The following is a 24,052-nucleotide window of genomic DNA, read 5'->3' as shown; positions in this document are numbered from 1 at the left end:
TTGCATGATTCCATTTACATGAAGTTCTAAACAAGTTAATCTACGGCAAAACACCGAAGTCAGAGCCCTTGGAGTGGTGGAACAGGTGTGGTGGAAAGTGAGCGGGGTGTGGTGGAAAGTGACCGGGATGTGATGTAGCCCCAGTCATTGCTTTTGGCAGGGGGAGGGAGAAAGGGGAAATGAAATAGGTTGGAGCATTCTGTTCTTAACGAGGTCAACCCTCAGGAGAAACTGTCTTACTAGAGGCCTAACCTGCAGGGGTGTTTTTGTTTGTTTGTTTTTTGAGACAAGGTCTTACTCTGTCATGCAGGCCAGAGTGCAGTGGTGCAATCACAGCTCACTGCAGCCTTGACCTCCTGGGCTCAAGCAATCCTCCCACCTCAGCCTCCCAAGTAGCTGGGACTACAGGCAGGTGCCACCATGCTCGGCTTATTTTTGGATTTTTTTGTAGAGATGGCGTTTCACCATGTTGCTCAGGCTTGTCCTGAATTCCTGGGCTCAAGTGATCTGCCCCTGTCAGCTTCCCAAAGTACTGGGACTCCAGGTGCGAGCCACCATGCCCGGCCTGCTGGGTTTTTATCAGAGCCTAACCAACCTGGGGAAAGAGAAATACACAACTCCAGCCCACTCTAGCAGTCTCTTTCTCACCTGGAAAAACTGAGAAGCACTTGTAAGTGTAAAGTCCAAGACACAGGCTTATCAGGGACTGAGGCCAACTCACAGGACTCTAGAATGCTTTTCCTTACCCCACACATTACCACTAAAGGCTAAAGTCCTTTAGCATGACTAAAGGACTATTTGTAGCAATTCCTTTTACCTGGGACATTATGTCCAGCCATCAAGAAAAGGTTACGAGACATACTACAACATAAACACACAGTTTGAGGAGACAGAGCAAGCATCAGAACCAGAGTCAGACACGGCAGGGATGTTGGAATGATCCGGCCAGGAGTATAAAACAACTGTGATTAACACGTTAAGGGCCCTAATGGATACAGTACATGGCAGGCAAGAACAGATGGGCCTTGTAAGAAGGGAGATGAAAATTCTGAGCAAGAACTAAAGAGAAATGCTAAAGGCCAAACTTACTATAAAAGAAATCAAGAATGCCGTTGCTAGGCTTACTGGTAAACTGAATATGGCTGAGGAAAGAATCTCTGAGCTTGAAGATTCTTCAGTAGAAACCGCCAAAACTGAAAAAGCAAAGACGAAAAGACAGAAAAGTGTCAGAACAGAATATCAAAGGCCTGTAGTACAGCTACAAAAGGTATAACATACATGTAAAGGGAGTATCAGAATCAAAAGACAGAGAGAGGAACAGAAACAATAGGGGTTAAGCATTTTCTCAAATTGATGTCAGACACCAAACTATAGATGCAGGAAATTCAGAGAACACCATCAGGAGGAACTCCAAAAATTTACACCAATGCATATTATTTTCAAACTACAGAAAATCAAAAATAAAGAAAAAATTCTGAAAGAACACAGAAGGACAAAAAAGCATTTTACCTATAAAAGAGCAAATGTAAGAACTGGATCCAACTTCTCAGAAACCAAGCCACAAAGAAAATGTAGTCAAATATTTAAAATGTTGAGATAAAAAATTCACAAACCCAGAATTCTATACGTTGTGAGGTTACCCTTCAAAAATGAAGAAAAAATAAAGATTTTTCCAGACAAACAAAAAATTGAGGGAATTTGTTGCCAGTAACTCTGTTGTGAGAAATATTAAAAGAAATTTTTTAGAGAAAAGGAAAATGATAAAGAACAGAAATTCAGAATTACATAAAAAATGGAAGAGTATCAGAGAAGAAATAAGTGAAGGTGAAATAAAACCTTTCATTTTTCTTATTCTTAATTGATCTAACAGCAACAATTATTTGATTATGTATGCTTATATATATGTGTGTATATATGTATGCGTATGTATACACACATATATATACATCAGTTTACATAGCCAAATAATTGTTGGAAGAAATAGGATTATTTTGTTATTATAAGGTATTCACACTACCAGTAGAACAGCATAGTGTTACTTGAGAGTGTACTGGGATTAGTTGTAAATGTACATTGCAAACTCTAGGGCAACACTAAGAAAAGTAAAACAAGAAGTATAATTCACATGCTAATAAAGAACAGAGAATGAAATCAAACAATAAGCATGGTTTTATCGGTTATTATTTTGCATAATGTAGAAAGGTTCTAAACACTCCTCAAAATAATCCAAAATATTTAAAAGACATGATTTAATAAATTATACATAAACTCTTGTAAATTTTATAAAGATCTATGTAGAAAGATCAAAGAAAATTTTAAGAGTGACTCAGTGCATTGTTTTTTTCTTAATTCTAGAAAGATTTAAAAGTGTGCTAATCAGAAAAAAAAAAGGCACATCCAAGGATGTGAACATACTTTTAAATGGCTAAACCAAGTTTGTAATGTGACAAGAATTAAAATATGTGTACTAATTTTTAAAATCCAAATCCTAAGGGACAATACCCTTAGAAAACTGGCTGAAATATCTTTGAAATTTTCAGAGTTTAGAAAAATATAAATAGTCAAATTTTTAAAAAGTTTAAAAGTGAGCTAAAGCAATTCTGTTGCATATAAAATAAAGATAAGTTATAAATACAGCATGGGGTAAATATAAATTTTAAATAAATGTACCATTAACCTAAAAGCAAATTGTTTTTAAGTGAATGAGTCTTAAGCAAAACAGTTTGCTCCTAGTTTGAACACAATAGGAATTCAGTAAAGTTTGCAGAATTCTAGTAAATGGTACAGAATGATTTAGGCTGAATTTTTTTCTGTTATTGTTATTTTGAGAAAATGTAACATAATTCAAATTTCTTCATGTCATAATTTGATAATCGTAATACCTAGAGTTGTGAGATTTTATTCAGCAATGTTCATTAAATAGGATTTTTCTGAAATGCCAATTGAAACAATGATAATTACTATTGCTACATAGTAGAATTCAGCAATTAGCCTAAACAATAGCTTCACTGCAAATAGATTGCTACAGGACTAAGTTCAATATAAGAAAAATATTTCGGCATCTGAATAAGCACTATAGAACATAAAAGTTTTTAGGAAGTGATTTTTAGACTTTGGTAAGACTGTGATTGGGCAGGGAAATGGTATGGAGTGAAAGTAGATGGGCAAAGATTTAGGAATGCAACTATAATAAAACTCACCCTGTTATGTTCAATAATATACATAATAAAATACAGTAGGGGCCCAAGGAAAGGAGAAAAATATTTTGATATTAATTATGGCTAAATAGTTGGAATACCTTGAATGCCATGCTGAAGAATCTGAACAATTTTATAAAGTAGGAAAATTTGAAATATAAAAAGTTTTGAGCAAAAAGCATGAGATTTAATTCACATTTTGGTTTCTACATAAAGAAAGGGAGCAGAGAAATTAGAGGGTAGTAGATTAAATACTTCGTAAAATAATTTGGGAAAGAGATAATAAAAACTTAAACTTATGGAGGAAGAGGAAGATAATTCTTATTAATGTAAACCAAGTATAATGAAATATGCTTAAAATGTTATCTTAGAGTAACAAAAACATGAGGGAGGAAAGACAAATGACAAAATCTGATAGGCTTTCACTATAAAACAATACTGAGTAAAAATGTAATAAACAACATCTCAAATGTATTGCCAAGTCCTCAAAAAATGAAAATTCCCAGCATCCAAAAATATCGAAGAGGCTGAAAATATAATGATGAATAGATGATGATGCTACAGTTGTCCTGGGCCTCTGCTGATCTTGGAACCACCAGGGTTGGCTTAATAGCTGCAGAGGTCAGGAAACAAATATTTTAACTATGCAAATGAGGTATGAACCCTGAGAATCTCCTGACAATTTGGACTCTTTCACTCAGTGAAACAGTGAACCTAAAAATATCTTCCCAAGAGGCACACAGATGTTGGGGAAATTTGTCTACTCTGTGTAAAAAATAAAAATTCTTCTTCTCTAAAACTTTCTCACTATAGACTTGCCCCACGTGAATTTGAAATCCAGATTATGTTGCTTGTGTGATCTAGGGAAACATATACTACAAAATTAGCCTGAAGTGCCGGATTTTAAGTCCTAGAGCACTTGGCAAAAGCAAAATCAAGTCCTTTTTGCAGTACATGATTTCACCTTGCCAGTAGAGGATACCCACATTGCCACAGATAAAATCCTGCACAATATAAATCCATAATCAAGAATCACCAACTACAGGAGGAAAAAAGCCACAATAATAACTTTAGTGTAAATAACTGACACCCTGGAATTTAATGCAGAGCTGTGTAGTGTGTTAAGAAAGAGGGCAAAGTGGTGCTGAGAAGAATGTATATTCTGTTGATTTGGGGTGGGGAGTTCTGTAGATGTCTATTAGGTCCGCTTGGTGCAGAGCTGAGTTCAAGTCCTGGATATCCGTGTTAACCTTCTGTCTAGTTGATCTGTCTAATGTTGACAGTGGGGTGTTAAAGTTTCCCATTATTATTGTGTGGGAGTCTAAGTCTCTTTGTAGGTCTCTAAGGTCTTGCTTTATGAATCTAGGTGCTCCTGTATTGGGTGCATATATATTTAGGATAGTTAGCTCTTCTTGTTGAATTGATCCCTTTACCATTATGTAATGGCCTTCTTTGTCTCTTTTGATCTTTGTTGGTTTAAAGTCTGTTTTATCAGAGACTAGGATTGCAACCCCTGCTTTTCTTTGCTTTCCATTTGCTTGGTAGATCTTCCGCCATCCCTTTATTTTGAGCCTATGTGTGCTGGAAGTAAAGCACTCCTCACCAAAAAGAACAGAAATCACAACAAACTGTCTCTCAGACCACAGTACAATCAAATTAAAACTCAGGATTAAGAACCTCACTCAAAACCACACAACTACATGGAAACTGAACAACCTGCTCCTGAATGAGTTCTGGATAAATAATAAAATGAAGGCGGAAATAAAGATGTTCTTTGAAACCAATGAGAACAAAGACACAACATACCAGAATCTCTGGGACACATTTAAAGCAGTGTGTAGAGGGAAATTTACAGCACTAAATGCCCACAAGAGAAAGCAGGAAAGATCTAAAATTGACACCCTAACATCACAATTAAAAGAACTAGAAAAGCAAGAGCAAACACTTTCAAAAGCTAGCAGAAGACAAGAAATAACTAAGATCAGAGCAGAACTGAAGGACATCAAGACACAAAAAACTCTTAAAAAAATCAATGAATCCAGGAGCTGATTTTTTGAAAATCAGCAAGACTAATAAAGAAGAAAAGAGAGAGGAATCAAATAGACGCAATAAAAAATAATAAAGAGGATATCACCACCGATCCCACAGAAATACAAACTACCATCAGAGAATACTATAAACACCTCTATGCAAATAAACTAGAAAATCTAGAAGAAATGGATAAATTCCTGGACACATACACCCTCCCAAGACTAAATCAGGAAGAAGTTGAATCTCTGAATAGCCAATAACAGGCTCTGAAGTTGAGGCAATAATTAATAGCCTACCAACCAAAAAAAGTCCAGGCCAGACAGATTCACAGCCGAATTCTACCAGAGGTACAAATAGGAGCTGGTACCATTCCTTCTGAAATTATTCCAATCAGTAGAAAAAGAGGGAATCCTCCTTAACTCATTTTATGAGGTCAGCATCATCCTGATACCAAAGCCTGGTATAAAAAAGAGAATTTTAGACCAATATCCCTGATGAACATCGATGCGAAAATCCTCAATAAAATACTGGAAAATTGAATCCAGCAACACATCAAAAAGCTTTTCCACCATGATCAAGTTGGCTTCATCCCTGGGATGCAAGGCTGGTTCAACATATGCAAATCAATAAATGTAATCCATCACATAAACAGAACCAATGACAAAAACCACATGATTATCCCAATAGATGCAGAAAAGGCCTTCGACAAAATTCAACAGCACTTCATGCTAAAAACTCTCAATAAATTAGGCATTGATGGGACATATCTAAAAATAACAAGAGCTATTTATGACAAACCCACAGCCAATATCATACTGAACAGGCATAAACTGGAAGCATTCCCTTTGAAAACTGGCACAAGACAGGGATGCCTTCTCTCACCACTCCTATTCAACATAGTGTTGGAAGTTCTGGCCAGGGCAATCAGGCAAGAGAAAGAAATAAAGGGTATTCAATTAGGAAAAGAGGAAATCAAATTGTCCCTGTTTGCAGATGACATGATTGTATATTTAGAAAACCCCATCATCTCAGCCCAAAATCTTCTTAAGCTGATAAGCAACTTCAGCAAAGTCTCAGGATACAAAATCAATGTACAAAAATCACAAGCATTCTTATACACCAATAACAGACAAACAGAGAGCCAAATCATGAGTGAATTCCCATTCATAATTGCTACAAAGGGAATAAGATATCTAGGAATCCAACTTACAAAGGATGTGAAGGACCTCTTCAAGGGGAACTACAAACCACTGCTCAATGAAATAAAAGAGAACACAAACAAATGGAAGAACATTCCATGCTCATGGATAGGAAGAATCAATATGGTGAAAATGGCCATACTGCCCAAGGTAATTTATAGATCAATGCCATCCCCATCAAGCTATCAATGACTTTCTTCACAGAATTGGAAAAAATTAAACTTCATATGGAACCAAAAAAGAGCCCACATTGCCAAGACAATTCTAAGCAAAAAAAACAAAGCTGGAAGCATCATGCTACCTAACTTCAAACTATACTACAAGTCTACAGTAATCAAAACAGCATGGTACTGGTACCCAAACAGAGAGACAGACCAATGGAACAGAACAGAGGCCTCAGAAATAACAACACACATCTACAACTATCTGATCTTTGACAAACCTGACAAAAATAAGAAATGGGGAAAGGATTCCCTATTTAATAAATGGTGCTGGGAAAACTGGCTAGCCATATGTAGAAACCTGAAGCTGCATCCGTTCCTTACACCTTATACAAAAATTAATTTAGATGGATTAAAGACTTAAATGTTACACCTAAAACCACAATAACCCTAGAAGAAAACCTAGGCAATACCACTCAGGACATAGGCATGGGCAAGGACTTCATGACTAAAACACCAACAGCAATGGCAACAAAAGCCAAAATAGACAAATGGGATCTAACTAAACTACAGAGCTTCTGCATGGCAAAAGAAACTACCCTCAGAGTGAACAGGCAACCCACAGAATGAGAGAAAATTTTTGCAATCTACCCATCTGACAAAGGGCTAATACCCAGAATCTACAATGAACTCAAACAAATTTACAAGAAAAAAACAAACAACCCCATCAAAAAGTGGGCAAAGGATATGAACAGACACTTCTCAAAAGAAGACATTTATGCGGCCAACAGACACATGAAAAAATGCTCATCATCACTGGTCATCAGAGAAATGCAAATCAAAACCATAATGAGATACCATCTCACACCAGTTAGAATGGTGATCATTAAAAAGTCAGGAAAAAACAGATGCTGCAGAGGATGTGGAGAAATAGGAACGCTTTTACACTGTTGGTGGGAGTGTAAACCAGTTCAACCATTGTAGAAGACAGTGTGGTAATTCCTCAAGGATCTAGAACTAGAAATACCATTTGACCCAGCAATCCCATTACTGGGTATATACCCAATAAATCATGCTACAATAAAGACACATGCACACGTACGTTTATTGTGGCACTAGTCACAATAGCAAAAACTTGGAACCAACCCAAATGTCCATCAATGATAGACTGGATTAAGAAAATGTGGCACATATACACCATGAAATGCTATGCAGCCATAAAAAAAGGATGAGTTCATGTCCTTTGTAGGGACATGGATGAAGCTGGAAACCATCATTCTGAGCCAACTCTCACAAGGACAGAAAACCAAACACCAGATGTTCTCACTCATAGGTGGAAACTGAACAATGAGAACTCTTGGACGCAGGGCAGAGAACATCACACATGGCGGCCTGTCGTGGGTTGAGGGGCAGGCAGAGGGATACCATTAGGAGAAATACCTAATGTAAATGACGAGTTAATGGGTGCAGCAAACCAACATGGCACATGTATACCTATGTAACAAACCTGCACATTGTGCACATGTACCCTAGAACTTAAAGTATAAAAAAAGGAAAGACAGAAAGAGGGCAAAGTAAATGCATTTTCAAATAAAACCTGAGTTTCCACTAACAGACCTAATTTATTAAAGGAATTTTAAAATACGTAGTTTATCAAGGAAAAGGATATTCTTAAGTGATCTCAATTCTTAGGATGGACTGATATACAAGAGGTAATGGCGTGCAAAGAAATTAGAAAGGGAGGGGCAGAGCAGGATGACGGACTAGAGGCCTACACCATTTGTTCCTCCACAGTAACACCAAATTTTAACAACTAACTACACGCAAAAAGCACTATCACAAGAATGAAAGATCAGGCGAGCAATCTCAATACATGATTTTAACTTCATATCACAGAAAGAGACATTGAAGAGGGCAGGAAAGACAGCCTCCACACACCGATGCTCTCCCTCCCTCGTTCCCTCCTGCTGGGAAATCTATGCACTTAAGGGAGTGAGAGCACAGTGATTGTGAAGTTTTGCATTGAACTCGCTGCTGCCTTGTCCCAGTGGAAAGCAGAACAAGGTTGTACTCAACTGACATCTGCCCATGGAGGGAGCATCTGGACCAGCCCTAGCCAGAGAAGAATCACCCATCCCAGTGATCAGAGTTTGAGTTCCAGCAAGCCTCACCACTGTGGGCTGAGTGCTCTGGGGCCCTAAATAAACTTGAAGGGCAGTCTAGGCCACAAGGACTGCAATTTCTAGGCAAGTCCTAGTGCTGAGTGGGGCTCAGGGCCAGTGGACTGGAGGGGCATGTGACCTACTGAGACACCAGCCAGGGTGGCTAAGGTAGTGTTGCACAGTATGGAGAAATCTATGTGTTGGGAGAGGGAGAGCACAGTGACTGGAGGACCTTACTTTGAACTCAGTGCTGCCCTGGCACAGCAGAGACCTGGCAGGATTCATCACTTGCTGACTATAGAGCCCCTCCGCCATCAGCCCTGAGTAACCAACAGTGATACCCAGGTAATACACCACAGGCCTAGGGCTCTAAGACTTGCTGGCTTCAGGGGTAACCCAGCACATTCACAGCTGTGGTGACTATGGTGAAAGACTCCTTCTGTTTGAGAAAAGTAGGGGGGAAAACGAAGGGAACTCAGTCTTGCACCTTAGGTACCAGCTCAGCCACAATGGGGTAGAGCACCAAGCAGGCTCTTGGGGTCCCTGAGTCCAGGCCAAGGCTGTTGATCAACATTTCTGGACCTGCCTTGGTCCAAACGGGAGCCAATGGCCCTGAAGGGTGAGTCCCAGGTCTGGCAGCATTCACCACAAGCTGACTAAAGAGACCTTGGGCTTTAAGTGAACAATGGTGGTGGCCTGGCAGAACCCCACATGGATCAGTGGTGGTGGCCACAGAAACAGGCTCCTCTGCCTATGGAAAAGGGAGAGAAGAGTCAGAAAGACTTTGTCTTGTTGTTTGGGTATCAGCTTAGCCACAGTAGAATAGAACACTAGATAAATTTCTAAGGTTTTTGACTTCAATTCCTGGCTCCCAGACAGCATTTTCAGACCCACCCAGGGCTTGGGGGAACTTGCTGCTCTGAAGGAGACAAACTGATGGCCAACTTTGCCACCTGCTGATCATAGAGCCCTAGGGCCTTGAGTGAACTAGGTGGTAGCCAGGTAGTGGTTACAGTGGACCTTGGGTGAGACCCAATGCTGTGCTTGGCTGTTCAGGTCTAAAGTAGCACAGTCCTAGTGTTGGTGACCACAGGGTTCTTTTGTCCCCCCACCCCAGTTCCAGGAGGCTTAGCAAAGAGAGAGAGACTTTGTTTGGGAGAAGGTAAGGGAAAAGAACAAGAGTTTCTGCCTGGTAATCCAGATAATTATTCTAGATCTTGTCCAAGACCACCAAGGTGGTACCTCTCTGAGCCTACAAGAACAACAATGTTATTGAGTTTGGGGCCCATGTCTCTTTGAATACCTGGAAAGCCTTCCCAAGAAGGGTTGGTATAAACAAGCAAGCCTAGACAGTGAAGACTGCAATAAATGCCTAACTCTTTTTTTTTTTTTTGAAAGTAAAAAATTTTTATTTTGATTGATTTCTCAATGTATAGTTCAGTAAAATGCCAGTTTTTAATGGCAAAAATTTGGTTCCACTGAAACTCCATAATGCTACAGAGAGCTACTACTTTTTCCAGGAAGTAGGTAAACAGCTGGAAAGAAAAAGGACAATTTCTTAGCAGCATGGCAACTTAAACTGCAGATCTAATAGGTCTGCAACTTTTACACTAAAAATGGCACAAACAGCTGGTGACACAAGTGAGAAATGGGGAACAAGATGTGAACACTGAAAAGAACAATATATATATACTGTAAATACAATGAATAAACCAAATGTAGCTATAAGGATCTTAAAGGATGATTATAGAAAAGGGAACCAAATATTTTCCTCAAATGCCTTTTAGAGCCTTTCTGTAGAGATGTATATATATATATATATGTATATTTATCCAAAAATATGTTTTATACAGATAAATGTTTCTCAATTAAAGATGGGACCAAAGCTATAAGTATAACATAAAGTGCATTGTCTTTTGTAAGACTATTTATCCACCTGAATTTTCAATTTCTTTAAAGTTAGTGCATTAAATGTTTTCCAAATATAATTACCTGACAGTCTTTTTATAGATATAAATCAAGTAGGCATTATGTTTTAAAAGGGTTTGCAGGTTAAACTTTTCTAAGATGCTGTGCATATTAAACTTATTATGAGCCCCATTAAGAATCATTATTAATAAACATATCAAAAAGGGCTGTATAAGTCAGATTTTCCTGTTCATAGTAAATATTTTCTGATTTCCAGTTTACAAGTATTAAAAATGCACAAGATTTTACTCCACAAGTACTTTTAAGAATATACTTTGATTTCATATGTGTGTCAGTAAAACTCCACATGTTGTAACCATTATTATGTTTCTGTTTTTAAAATGGGGATGTAATACTAATAACCACTACCTATAAAATAAAGCACACAATTGTTCTGGTGATTTTACAAATCTTTTTTTAAATGCCCTGGCACCAACTAACATATACAAGCATCGAGACCATGCAGGAAAAAAAAATGACCTATGAAATTAACCAAACAAAGCCCCAAGGATTAATCCTGAATAAAGAGAGATATGCAACCTTTCAGACAGAAAATTCAAAATAGCTGTGCTGAGGAAACTCAAAGAAATTCAAAATAACACAGAGGATGAATTCAGAGTTCTATCAGATAAATTTAGCAAAGAGATTAAAGTTATTTTTAAAAATTGAGCGGAAATTCTGGAGTTGAAAAATGTAACCGACATACTGAGGAATGCATCAGAGTCCCTTACTAGCAGAATTGATCAAGCAGAAGAAAGAATTAATGAACTTGAAGACAGGCTATTCAAAAATACACAGAAAACACAAAAGAAAATACACAGAGAAGACAAAAAAAAAATGAAGCATGCTTACAAGATCTAGAAAATGGCCTCAAAATGGCAAATCTAAGAATTATTCACCTTAAAGAGGAGATAGAGAGAGAGAGGGGTAGAAAGTTTATCCAAGGGGATAATGATAGAGAACTTCCCAAACCTAGAGAAATATATCAATATTCAAGTACGACAAGGTTGTAGAACACCAAGCAGATTTAACCCAAAGAAGACTACTTGAAGACATTTAATAATCAAACTCTTCAAAGATCAAGGATAAAGAATGGATCTTAAAAGTAGCAAGAGAAAAGAAACAAATAATGTACAACTGAGCTTCAACACTTCTGGCAGCAGACTTTTCAGTCGAAATTTTATAGGCCAGGAGAGAATGGCATGACATATTTAAAGTGCTGAAGGAACAACACTTTTACCCTAGAATAGTTCTGCCAAAAAAAAAAAAAAAAATCCTTCAAACATGAAGGAGAAATAAAGACCTTTCCAGACCAAAAAAAGCTGAGGGATTTTATTAACACCAGACCTGTCCTACAAGAAATGCTAAAGGGATTTCTTCAATCAGAAAATGACATTAATGAGCAATAAGAAATCATCTGGAGGTACAAAACTCACTGGTAATAGCACATAAAAACACAGAGTATAATAATACTCTAACTGTGTTGTGTAAAATACTCTTATCTTAAATAGAAAGACTAAATGATGAACCGATCAAAAATAATAATTACAGCAACTTTTCAAGATGTAGAGAGTACAATAAGACATAAAGAGAAACCATAAAATGTTAAAAAGTGAGTGGATGAAGTTGAAGTGTGGAGTTTTTATTCATTTTATTTTTGCTTGTTTGCTTATTTGTTTGTTTATGCAATTAGTGTTGTCATCAGTTTCAAATAATGGGTTATAAGATTATTTTTCAAGCTTCATGGTAACCTCAAATTGAAAAACACACAATGGGCACACAAAAAATAAAAAGCAAGAAATTAAATCATACCACCAACAAAAATCAACTCCACTATAAGAAGACAGGAAGGAAGAAAAAAATAAAACAACCACCAAACAACCAGAAAACACATAACGAAATGGCAAAAACAAGTCCTTACTTATTAATAATAATATTGAATGTAAATGGACTAAAATTTCCAATCAAAAGACATAGAGTGGTTGAATAAACACAATAGCAAGACCCATGACGGTTGCCTATAAGAAACACACCTCATCTATAAAGACACACATAGACTGAAAATAAAAGGATGAAAAAAGATATTGCGTGACAATGGAAGCAAAACAAAAGAAAGGAGTAGCTACACTTATGTCAGACAAAATAGGCTTCAAGATAAAAACTGTAATAAGAGACACAGAAGGTTATTATATAATAATAAATGAGTCAATTCAGAAACAGAATATAACAGTTGTAAATATATATCCACCCAACACTGGAGCACCCAGGCATATAAAGCAAATAATACTAGAGCTAAAGAGAGAGAGAGACTTCAACACAATAAAAGCTGCAGACTTCAACACCTCACTTTCAGTATTGGACAGATCTTCCAGACAGAAAATCAACAAAGAAACATCAGACTTAATCTGCACTTTAGAACAAATGGACTTAATATATATTTACAGAAGATTTAATCTAATGGCCACAGAATACACATTCTTCTCCTCAACACATGGATCATTCTCAAGAATAGATCATATGTTAGGTTACAAAACAAGTCTTAAAACATTCAGAAAAATTGAAATACTATCAAGCATCTTCTCTGACCACAGTTGAATAAAACTAGGAATCAATAACAACAGCAATTTTGAAAACTATATAAACACATGGAAATTAAACAATATGGCCCAGAATGATCAGTGAGTCAATGAAGAAATCCGAAGGAAATTGAAAATTTTCTTGAAACAAATGATAAGGAAACACAACATGCCAAAACCTATGGAATGTAGCAAAAACGGAAATTTATAGCTATAAAAGCCTACATCAAGAAAGAAAGAAAACTTCAAATAAATAAGCCAAGAATGCATCTTTAAAAATTAGAAAGACAAGAGCAAACCAAACCCAAAATCAGTAGTAGAAAAAAAAATAAAGATCAGCACAGAAATAAATAAACTTGAAATTAAGAAAACAGTACAAGAGATCAATGAAATGAAAATTTAGTTGTTTGAAACAATAAATAAAATTGACAAATCTTTAGGGAGACTAAGAAAAAAAGACACCAGAGCCAAATAAATAAAATCAGAGTTGAAAAAAATAGAGACATTAGAACTGATACCACAGAAATTCAAAGGATCATTAGTAGCTAGTATGAGCAACTGTATGCCAACGAATTGGAAAATCTAGAGGAAATGTGTAAATTCCTAGACATATACAACCTGCCAAAGTTAAACCATAAAGAAATCCAAAACCCGAACAGACCATTAACAAGCAATGAGATCAAAGCTGTAATAAAAAGTCTCTCAGTAAGACTATACTTTCAGGGATTATTTCTATAGTTCGTTACTAGAGAAGTTTCTCCGAACGTGTAGAGCACCGAAAGCTGAAACTGGATCCCTTCCTTACACCTTATACAAAAATCAATTCAAGATGGATTAAAGACTTAAACATTAGACCTAAAACCATAAAAACCCTAGAAGAAAACCTAGGCATTACCATTCAGGACATAGGCATGGGCAAGGACTTCATGTCTAAAACACCAAAAGCAATGGCAACAAAAGCCAAAATTGACAAATGGGATCTAATTAAACTAAAGAGCTTCTGCACAGCAAAAGAAACTACCATCAGAGTGAACAGGCAACCCACAAAATGGGAGAAAATTTTCGCAAGTTACTCATCTGACAAAGGGCTAATATCCAGAATCTACAATGAACTCAAACAAATTTACAAGAAAAAAACAAACAACCCCATCAAAAAGTGGGCGAAGGACATGAACAGACACTTCTCAAAAGAAGACATTTATGCAGCCAAAAAACACATGAAAAAATGCTCACCATCACTGGCCATCAGAGAAATGCAAATCAAAACCACAATGAGATACCATCTCACACCAGTTAGAATGGCGATCATTAAAAAGTCAGGAAACAACAGGTGCTGGAGAGGATGTGGAGAAATAGGAACACTTTTACACTGTTGGTGGGACTGTAAACTAGTTCAACCATTGTGGAAGTCAGTGTGGCGATTCCTCAGGGATCTAGAACTAGAAATACCATTTGACCCAGCCATCCCATTACTGGGTATATACCCAAAGGACTACAAATCATGCTGCTATAAAGACACATGCACACGTATGTTTATTGCGGCATTATTCACAATAGCAAAGACTTGGAACCAACCCAAATGTCCAACAATGATAGACTGGATTAAGAAAATGTGGCACATATACACCATGGAATACTATGCAGCCATAAAAAATGATAAGTTCATGTCCTTTGTAGGGACATGGATGAAATTGGAAATCATCATTCTCAGTAAACTATTGCAAGAACAAAAAACCAAACACCGCATATTCTCACTCATAGGTGGGAATCGAACAATGAGAACACATGGACACAGGAAGGAGAACATCACACTCTGGGGACTGTTGTGGGGTGGGGGGAGGGGGGAGGAGTAGTACTGGGAGATATACCTAATGCTAGATGACGAGTTAGTGGGTGCAGCGCACCAGCATGGCACATGTATACATATGTAACTAACGTGCACATTGTGCACATGTACCCTAAAACTTAAAGTATAATAATAATTTTTTAAAAAAAAGAATAAAAAGTCTCTCAGTAAAGAAAAGTCCGGGAACCTGATGGCTTCACAGCAGAATTCTACCAAACATTTAAAGAACCAATACCAATCCTACTCAAACTATTCTAAAAAGTAGAGGAGGAGAAAATACTTCCAAATTCCTTCTATGAAGCCAAAACCAGACAAAGACACATCAAAAAAAGAAAACTACAGGACACTCTCTCTGTTGAATATTGATGCAAAAAGCCTTAGCAAAATACTAGCAAACTGAATTAAACAATACATTAGAAAGAATATTCATCAAGACTAAATGGGATTTATCCCAGGGATATAAGAACACTTTAACATATGCAAATAAATCAATGTCGTACATCATATCAATAGAATGAAGGACAAAAACCATGTGATCATTTTAATTGGTGCTGCAAATGACAAAATTCAACACCCTTTCATGATAAAAATCCTCAAAAAACAGGCATAGAAGGAACTACCTTAACATAATAAAAGACATATATGACAGACCCACAGCTAGTATCACACTGAATGAGGAAAAACTGAAAGCCTTTCCTTTAAGATCTGGAACACAACAGTGATGCCCACTTTCACCACTGTTATCCAACATAGTACTGGAAGTCCTAGCTAGAGCAATCAGACAAGAGAAGGATATAAAGGGCATCCAAATTGGAAAGGAAGATGTCAAATTATCCTAGTTTGCAGATGATATGAGCTGATATCATCTGCAAAGACTCCAAAGAAAGTATAGAACTGATAAACAAATTCAGAAAAGTTGCAGAGTTGGAAAAAAAAAGACATTAGAACTGATACCACAGAAATTAACATGCAAAAATCAGTAGCATTTCTATATTCCAAAAGTGAATATTCTGGAAAAGAAATAAAAAAAGTAACTCCATTTACAATAACCGCAAATAAAATTAAATACCTAGGAATCAAAAAGAAGTGAAAGATATCTACAACGAAACTATAAAACACTGATGAAAGAAATTGAAGAGGACACAAAAAAATGTAAAAGTATTTCACGTTCATGGATTGGAAGAGTCAGTATTGTTAAAATGTCTATACTACTCAAAGCAATCTACAAATTCAATGCCATCCCTATAAAAATACCAGACATTCTTCACAGAAATAGAGCAATCTTAAAATTTACATAGAACCACAAAACATCCAGAATAGCCAAAGCAAAAAGAGCAAAACTGGAGGAATCACATCACCTGACTTCAAATTATACTACACAGCTACAGTAACCAAAACAGCATGGTACTGGAATAAAAACAGAAGTATGAATCAATAGAACAGAACAGATAACCCAGAAACAAATCCACACATCTCAAGTGAACTCATTTTTGACAAAGGTGCCAAGAACATACACTGGGGAAAGGACAGTCTCTTCAATACATGGTGCTGGGAAAACTGGATATCCAAATGCAGAAGACTGAAACTTGACTCATATCTCTAACCATATACAAAAAAATCAAATCAAAATGGATGAAAGACTTAAATCTAAGACCTGAAACTAAGAGATTACTTCAAGAATTTCTTGAGTAATATCCTACAAGCACAGACAACTAAAGCAAAAATGAACAGATGGGATCACATCAAGTTTAAAAGCTTCTGCACAGCAAAGGAAATGTCAATAAAGTGAAGAGACAACCCACGGAAGGGGAGAAAATATTTGCAAACTACCCATCTGACAAGGAATTTATAACCAGAATATATAAGGAGCTCAAACAACCCTATAGGGAAAAAATAATAATCTGATTTAAAAATAGGCAAAAGATCTGAATAGACATTCCTTAAAAGAAGACATATAAATGGAAGCAGGCACATGAAAAGGAGATGAACATCATTGATCAACAGAGAAATGAAAATCAAAACTACAATGAGATATCATCTCACTCCAGTAAAAATGGCTTTTATCCAAAAGATGGGCAATAACAAACGCTGATGAGGATGTGGAAAAAAGGGAATCCTCATACACTGTTGATGAGAATGTAAATTATTACAGTCACTACGGAGAACAGTTTGGAGGTTCCTCAAAATACTCAAAATAGAGCTACCATATAACCCAACAATCTCACTGCTTGGTATATACCCAAAAGAAAGGAAATCAGTGTATGGAAGAGATATCTGCACTTCCGTGTTCATTGCAGCACTGTTCACAATAGCTGAGATTTGAAAGCAACCTAAGTGTCCATCAACAGACAAATGGATAAAGAAAATGTGGTACATATACGCAATGGGGTACTATGCAGACATAAAAAGAATGAGATCTTGTCATTTACAACAGCGTAGGTGGAACTGGAGGTCATGATGTTAGGTGAAATAAGTCAGACTTGGAAAGTCAGATTTCGCATGTTCTCACTTATTTGTGGGTGCTAAATATCAAAGCAATTGAACTCATGCAGATAGAAAGTAGAAGGATGATTACCAGAGGCTAGGAAGGGTAGTGGGGGGTGAAGGAGGGAAGTAAGGATGGTTAATAGGTACAAAACATACATATATATATATTTAGAATGAATAAGACAGTATTTGATAGCTCAACAGGGTGACTATAGTCAATAATACTTTAATTGTACATCAAAAATTAACTTAGGTCAGCGCGAGGGAGCCCGAGTGGCCGCCATTACTGAGCCTGGCGCTGCGGCTGGCGCTGGGAGAGCGGGGAGGGACGGGGCCGCAGCTGGTGGCAGAGAAGGAGGGAGGGTGGGTGAGCAGGCTGCGGGAGCCGTGGGGCTCAGGGTTTCGGGGCGTGTGTGTCGGGGAGGGCGCAGGGAGGTGGCTGAAGGGACGCGCTGCTCGGTGAGCGCTCCGGAGAAGAGAGGCGAGCAGAGACTGGAGGAGAAGGCGGTGGCGGCGGGAGCGTTACCCAGGAATGTTGCTGCTGCAGCCACAGCCAGGGCCGCTGTGGTTGAGGAGGAGACAGAGGAGACCGACGTTGTTAGGAAGATGATCTCTATGATCTTGAAGAGGTTTCTGCACAGAAATGAGGGAAATACAAAGAACCAAATACAGTTCTGAAACTTGGGATCTGTATTTTGAGATGATTTTATTTTCAGAATGAGAAGCATATCTGGTTTCATATCTACGCCAGTTATCAAAATCAAAAGTACCTGTAATAATAGCGGCAACTAAATGTGATGAATGCGTGGATCATTATCTTAGAGAAGTTCAGGCATTTGCTTCAAACAAAAAGAAGCTTCTTGTAGTGGAAACATCAGCAGGATTTAATGTCAACATTGAAACGTGTTTCACTGCACTGGTACAAATGTTGGATAAAACTCGTAGCAAGCCTAAAATTATTCCTTATTTGGATGCTTATAAAACACAGAGACAACTTGTCACAGCAACAGATAAATCTGAAAACTTGTGCAGACTGTGAGAGATTATCATGCAACTTGGAAAACTTAGTAATAAATTAAAAAATCATCCTGATTATGAAGAATACATCAACTTAGAGGGAACAAGAAACGCCAGAAATACATTCTCAAAACATACACAACAACTTAAACAGGAACCTATAAGAAAAAGGAGAGAAGAGTATATAAATACTTTACCAAGAGCTTTTAACACTCTTGCCAAGTCTAGAAGAGATTTAACATTTGAATTGGTCAGAAGCTTTGAAGTTAATGGAAAAGAGAATAGATTTCCGGTTATGTTTTGTGGTGCTAGAAAAAACACCTTGGGATGAAACTGACCATACAGACAAAATTAATGACAGGCAGATTCCATTTGACCTCCTGAGCACTTTAGAAGCTGAAAAAGTCTGTCAGAACCATGTACAACATCCAATATCCGAGAAGAGGAGGGTAGAAATGAAGGAAACATTCAAAAAGACTTTGGAAAAAATTCAAGTCATTTCACCTGGACAGCCATGGGAGGAAGTTATGTGCTTTGTTATGGAGGATGAAGCCTTCAAGTATATCACTGAGGCTGATAGCAAAGAGGTATATGGTAGGCATCAGTGAGAAATAGTTGCAAAAGCCAAATAAAAGTTTCAAGAAATGCTTTTTGAGCATTCTGAACTTTTTTATGATTTAGATCTTAATGCAACACCTAGTTCAGATAAAATGAGTGAAATTCATACAGTTCTGAGTGAAGAACCTAGATATAAAGCTTTACAGAAACTTGCACCTGATAGGGACTCTCTTCTACTTAAGCATATAGGATTTGTTTATCATCCCACTAAAGAAACGTGTCTTAGTGACCAAAATTGTACAGACATTAAAGTGGAGCAGTTACTTGCTAGCAGTCTTTTACAGTTGGATCACGGCTGCTTGAGATTATATCACGATAGTACCAATATAGATAAAATTAACCTTTTTATTTTAGGGAAGGTTGGCCTTGCCCAAGAACTAGCAAATGAGATAAGGACACAATCCACTGATGATGAGTATGCCTTAGATGGAAAATTTGTGAACTTGATCTTCGGCCAGTTCGCCTTACTTTTTGAGTCAGTTATGGACTGCTGCCTTAAAACCACATTGGTGCTCCTTGTATTTAATTCCATTGAGTCATTGAGTTTTATTAGGGGAATTTATTGGGAAAATAAGAACTGAAGCTTCTCAGATCAGAAAAGATAAATATTTGGGTAATCTTCCATTTACATTAATTCTGGCTAATCAGAGAGATTCCATTAGTAAGAATCTACCAATTCTCAGGCACCAAGGGCAGCAGATGGCAAACAAGTTACAATGTCCTTTTGTAGATGTACCTGCTGGTACATATCCTCATAATTTTAATGAAACCCAAATAAAGCAAGCTCTAAGAGGAGTACTGGAATCTGTTAAACCCAATTTGGATGTGGTGAGCCCAGTTTCTGCCAATAAGGACATATCAGAAGCTGACGTGAGAATTGTCATGTGTGCCATGTGTGGAGATCCAATTAGTGTGGATCTTATTCCTCTCACCCTTCCTTGATTCTCATTCTTGCAGTGCTGCTCAAGCTGGACAGAATAATTCCCTAATGCTTGATAAAATCATTGGTGAAAAAAGGAGGCAAATACAGACTACAATATTATCATACCACTCTTCAATTGGAGTAAGAAAAGATGAACTAGTTCATGGGTATATATTAATTTACTCTGCAAAACGGAAAGCATCAATGGGAATGCTTCGAGCATTTCTATCAGAAGTTCAAGACACATTCCTGTACAGCTGGTGGCAGTTACTGATAACCAAGCAGATTTTTTTTGAAAATGAGGCTATCAAAGAATTAATGACTGAAGGAGAACACATTGCAACTGAGATCACTGCTAAATTTACAGCATTGTATTCTTTATCTCAGTATCATCGGCAAACTGAGATCTTTATTCTGTTTTTTAGTGATGTTGTAGAGAAAAAACATATGATAGAAAATTCTTATTTGTCTGATAATACAAGGGAATCAACCCATCAAAGTGAAGATGTTTTCCTACCATCTCCCAGAGACTCTTTTCCCTATAACAACTACCCTGATTCAGATGATGACACAGAAGCACTACCTCCTTATAGTCCAATTGGGGATGATGTACAGTTGCTTCCAACACCTAGTGACCATTCCAGATATAGATTAGATTTGCAAGGAAATGAATATTCTATTCATAGTACCCCAAACTGTCATGACCATGAACGCAACCATAAAGTGCCTCCACCTATTAAACCTAAACCAGTTGTACCTAAGACAAATGTGAAAAAAAATGGATCCAAACCTTTTAAAAACAATTGAAGCTGGTATTGGTAAAAATCCAAGAAAGCGGACTTCCTGGGTGCCTTTGGCACATCTTGAGATATGGATCCTTCTGATAACTATGCAGAACCCATTGATACAATTTTCAAACAGAAGGGCTGTTCTGATGAGATTTATATTGTCCCAGATGATAGTCAAAATCACATTAAAATTCAAAACTCACTTGTAAATAACACCCAAGGAGATGAAGAAAATGGATTTTCTGATAGAACCTCAAAAAATCACAGGGAACGGAGGCCTTCAAAATACAAATATAAATCTAAAATCTTGGTTAGTAAAGCCAAGTCGTACTATAGGAGAACACATTCAGATGCAAGTGATGATGAGGCTTTCACCACTTCTAAAACAAAAAGAAAAGGAAGACATCGTGGAAGTGAAGAAGATCCGCTTCTTTCTCCTGTTGAAACTTGGAAAGTTTAGGTATTGGTAATCCTGCAATCACTTCTGACCAGGAGTTAGATGATAAGAAGATGAAGAAGAAAACCCGCAAAGTGAAAGGAGATAAAAAGCAGAAAAAGAAAACTAAGACCTTCAATCCACCAACATGTAGAAATTGGGAAAGTAATTACTTTGGGATGCCCCTCCAGGATCTGTTTACAGCTGAGAAGCCCATACCAGTATTTGTTGAGAAATGTGTGGAATTTATTGAAGATACAAGGTTATGTACTGAAGGACTCTACCGTGTTAGCGGGAGCAAAACTGACCAAGACAATATTCAAAAGCAGTTTGATCAAGATCATAATATCAATCTAGTGTCAACGGAAGTAACAGTAAATGCTGTAGCTGGAGCCCTTAAAGCTTTCTTTGCAGATCTGCCAGTTCCTTTAATACCGTATTTTCTTCATCAAGAGCTATTGGAAGCAGCAAAAATCCCAGATAAAACAGAACATCTTCATGCCTTGAAAGAAATTGTTAAGAAATTTCATCCTGTAAACTATGATGTATTCAGATACATGATAACACATCTGAACAGGGTTAGTCAGCAAAATAAAATCAACCTAATGACAGCAGACAACTTATCCATCTGTTTTTGGCCAACCTTGATGAGAGCTGATTTTGAAAATCAAGAGTTTCTGTCTACTACTAAGATTCATCAATCTGTTGTTGAAACATTCATTCAACAGTGTCAGTTTTTCTTTTACAATGGAGAAATTGTAGAAACGACAAACACTGTGGCTTCTCCACCACCTTCAAACCCAGCACAGTTGGTGGAACCAATGGTACTACTTCAGTTGCCGCCACCATTGCAACCTCAGCTGATACAACCACAATTACAAACGGAACCTCTTTGTATTATGCGAGTAGGAGGTGATTGCAAACAGGCTGGATTTGGACAAAAAACAAACCTAGACATGCATGTTTCAGGATTCAGTAGTATACTTCATATTTCATACAGATAATTCACATTCAAAATGACATTTTCTCTTTGAACTAGATGGTATTCCTTATTCACTTACATTACAAATCTAAGACCATGTGATAAGCATGACTGGAGAGGTTTAATTTTTATAAACAAAATAGCTATAGAATACAAAGCTGCTGCTGCATGCAACCTTATTGCAATCAGTATATCATTCCTGTGACAATTTCTGTCACATTATATTGTGAATAAAATTTTTCTATAGAAATTAAATGATTTAAAAACTCACCTATATGAAACATTTAATGCTTTTCAGCCTGCTTTCTGGCTGATTTTGTTATTTGATGTGCTAATTTGGGCAACTTAATTTACATTCTGGCAGTCAGTGTAGATAAGTAAAAGCCCAGTTAAGTATTTTATAATTTCAGGCTACTGAGGCCATGCTTGGGATGTTGTTTGAAAGAAAGAAAAAATACACTTGACATATTTCACATTTCTGTACCTTCATCTTTACTTCCAAATAAACCTGTGGATGATTTGATGAAGGATAAATGAACCTATTTCTTTTACACACATACCAAGGACATGCTTGTGACTAAAGTGAGTTGATAATATTGTGCAAAGGATAGTTGTCACCAACTCATTTCTTTATGGTCCATAATGAAATAAACATTTTGTAGACTGTTAATTCTGTAAACAGATGCATGTTCAAAAGATCTATGATGTTCTTATAATCTTAATCTAATATGTTTTAGATGTTTTAATTTTTTCTCCTCTTGGAGAACACATTTAGTATAGTGTAGAAAATAATTCATGACATTTGCATTAAGTTTATATAACTTTTCATGCATAAACATGAAATTTGTTGTAGAAAATTCTTTAAACCAAACATTTAAATCTAAGACTTCAATTTAATTTGTTCCTTGTGTGTATTTTTATGTGGCCCTTAAAAACATATCCAAAAAACCAATAAAAATACTTTGGGTACTGACAAACTCTTTCGAGTGTTTATGTTACAAATTTGTATTCATGTTCTTTCCTGTGATGTGTTATCCTAAAACCCAAAATGGCTTTTGCGCCATTTTAAGCCAATTTTTTTCCTTTGATGTTGGTACCAGAATTACTATAAACGACTGCTGCTTTTGGGGGTAAACATGTTGTTAGTGAAGATATAACCAGAACAATAAATTATGGATAAAATTTTCAGAATAGGTGGCACAGGCAAATTTCACTAGGTTATATTTTGTGTAGTAAAGAAAAAAATTCTTTGGTCAGTGTTATCTTAATTCAGACTACAATTTTAAGATTGTCTTATATGTATTATAGTAAACAGATGATTTTCAAAAAAAAATTGGATTGTTTGCAATTTCAAGAATAAATGCTTGAGGGGATGGATATCCCACTTTCCATGATGTGATTACTGCTTACTACATGCCTGCCAAAGTATCTCAAGTACCCCATAAATATATACACCTACTATGTACCTAAAAAATTTTTTTTTAATTTTTAAGATCTTAAAAAAGAAAGCAGGCTGGTAAATCTAAACAAGTATTAGTATTATGAAACCTTAGTAATAATTGTTTTCAAGGAAGGTAGAAGTAGATATAAAGTAACTTTAGACTTTATGCCAAGTATGTATGTTACGTTTAAGAGTAGCTTAACATAACATGTAAGAGTAGC

General features: G+C 36.7%; 1 long non-coding RNA gene and 2 pseudogenes across 1 annotated transcript in view; 2 read left to right on the top strand and 1 right to left on the bottom strand.

Moving 5' to 3' along the window:
• LOC134761716 (uncharacterized) overlaps nt 1-24,052 on the bottom strand; it is a 44,307-nt gene that overhangs the window by 7,694 nt on the left and 12,561 nt on the right. The gene's annotated exons all lie outside the window — the stretch shown is intronic.
• On the top strand, nt 1,070-22,660 carry LOC100460387 (rho GTPase-activating protein 5-like; annotated as a pseudogene).
• LOC112134545 (small nucleolar RNA U3) lies at nt 14,002-14,087 on the top strand (annotated as a pseudogene).

This window comes from Pongo abelii, chromosome 6 (genome assembly GCF_028885655.2).
Source record: "Pongo abelii isolate AG06213 chromosome 6, NHGRI_mPonAbe1-v2.0_pri, whole genome shotgun sequence".
Classification (NCBI taxonomy): domain Eukaryota; kingdom Metazoa; phylum Chordata; class Mammalia; order Primates; family Hominidae; genus Pongo; species Pongo abelii.
Note: the sequence above shows the minus strand (reverse complement) of the source record. Positions and strands in the feature narration are given on the sequence as shown.